Source organism: Seriola lalandi, unplaced genomic scaffold, assembly GCF_002814215.2.
Source record: "Seriola lalandi dorsalis isolate HSWRI2012SDOR001 ecotype SW California unplaced genomic scaffold, Sedor1 jcf7180002054397, whole genome shotgun sequence".
NCBI classification, from domain to species: Eukaryota; Metazoa; Chordata; class Actinopteri; order Carangiformes; family Carangidae; genus Seriola; species Seriola lalandi.
In genome coordinates, this window is record NW_019524950.1 from 274,038 (window position 1) to 276,558 (window position 2,521).

Consider the following 2,521-nt stretch of genomic DNA (forward strand, 5'->3'; position numbering starts at 1 on the left):
TCAAGTGTCCTCGAGTCATTTCACACAAATACATAATCCAGAAAAGACATTTAGTTGTTTAATTATCAGACTGTAGCCACGAGTTAAAACTGATGAAAGGTGTGCAGTTGTCAGCAGGTGAAACTGACTTAAATGATGAATCAATTAGTAAAATAGTTGTTGATAATATAAGTTCTAGAAACTTATCCAGCAAACATTGATTTGGTTAAAACCAGGCTCAATTTGGTTGAAAAGTAGCCTAAATGTTCTTAAATGTGAAGGTTACAGAGTTTTTCTGACTGTATTTCACTGTGCAGAAGATCTTACCATAACTACTTATGAAATGCTGTTAAAAGAATGGCTATATGTAGCCTTAAGAACAACAACAATACAACTTTTCAAACAAGTTCGACCTGCAAATCACAACATCATACAGGATACCATCATGGACAGATTACTGAATGGACACAGAGCATTTCTATGAAGTGACTTGTTAACATATCATGTTTGAATGTCATGGAGCTCCGTTAAAAGACACAAAATGATCACAAAGAGACACAGAACGTCTGCAGAGAGACTAAAAACAACAACAAAAGGTGCGAAACATCTACAGAGATGCAAAACAACCGTTAAGAGACAAAAACGTATCCTCCCAGATAGAGCAGTGGTCCCCAACCTGTGGGCCACAAAAATGTTATGATATTTAAAAACTCCTACACACTGGAGTATCAACATGGATAGCTGGTTAGCAACAGGAAGAATTAAAAGGAAAGAGAGTCAAGAGACAGATGGTGCATCGACAAATGATCTCTCCCCCCATCAAACAAAAAAGGAAACCTGAGCTTCCCCTGTTTAAAGTTCAATCCTGAGTGTTATCGTTATCCTTAACAGATAAAGTGCTCTGAGAAGGCATTATTTGGCCTCCGTATCGTTATGTGGTCGGATGGGGGGGGGGCCGCCAACATTGTTGAGATTTTCAAATGAGTTGGAAAAGGTTGGGGAGCGCTGCTAAGGATAACAAACTGGCAAGCTCGCATCTCCAACCAACCCTGAAGTTGACGACCGTATCGTCTTGCTTCTCCAACAACCACCACTGTGGTGCCCTTAAGCAAGGCACAGTAAACCCACGGAGCGTGCAGGCTGAGCAGTTTAGTCTCTGTAGAAACTAGCTCTGACAGATTCTTACAGACTGAACGTGTTTGTAGAGTAAACCGAGTTCCCCACAGGCTCAGGACTCTGCAGTGTGAACAGGCCTGTTGCCCAAACTGGTCGGATTCTTTGCACAGCAGCTGTCACTACATCATCTGCAGTTCATCTCAAATATTGTGTTTACTTGTGTTCCTGCTCTCTTCTTGTTTATTGGCTTTAATCATATCCCTTCTTGAAGTAGACGACAGGATTAGGACAACTCTTGTTCCTTGGATTGATTCCAACATCAGCCATTTTATTCCATTTCTTATTTTTCAGCGCAAACAATTCATTTTCTCTGAGCCGCCTTAGTCATTTTTTTTTTTTCCCAGAGCTGCAGGTGGGAGTTTTTACTGCTCACAGGTAACTCTTTCATCTTCATACATCTTCAGTGCAGCGGAGAGCAGAATAAACGCATATCAGAAAGCTAGCAGAGAGTATATATATACACACACACACACACACACATTTATATGCTGTGCTGTGTTCAGCAGTGTTTCTGTTCTGGGTGAGTTCAGCGTTGCCTTCAGTGTACTGTTTACCTGCTGTGTGAATGTAAAGCAGCTCAGAGGTAAATATCTCCCAGAGAAATAAAAGTGGGAAAATGTTGTGAAAGCATTCTTGTATTCCAAACATACTATGTATTTTTTTGTAAGCCAAGCCTAAACACCTAATTTGTGTTTTTCTCTGGCTGTCAGATTTTATTTTATTTTTTACCTGTTTTTTACTTGCATCCATCAAACCTCCAGCCACAGGTGCATCATCTTCATTTATTTTTAAACTGACTTTATTCATGTTATTGATGAAGAGGCGAGTAAAGACATGGTAAATGGAGAAAAATGAGACAAACAAGTCCCAGTATTGATTTACACTGAAAAAGAGAAAAGCACAAGGTGACAAATATTAATGAAATGAAAATACGAATGAGGAGGAAAAAGAAACAGAGGCAGCAGTTTTGCCTTGGTGACTTGTTACAGTGAGATAATTGAAACACCACGACTTTGAAGTTTTGACTGACAAATACACTGGTGGACACTCTCTGGGTATTAAAGAAAAAAAGAAAAAAAATTCAGCAAATTACAAACAGCATTTCAATCAGTGAGTTTTAGATGTGCTAGCATATTTAGGGAGAGCTAGTTGATAGATAGAGCAAGGCTTTGCCCCTTGCTTCTAGTCTTTATGTTGAGCTAGACTGGATAAATATCAATACTTAAAAGTACTCCGTATGATTTAGCATTGCACATTTATGAATATATGAATTCACGATGGTGAGTTCAAAAAAAAAAAGGAAAAAGAAAGATGAAAAGCGATGCAGCAGAATTAGAGATATTGTGGAACATAAAACATAAAAGTT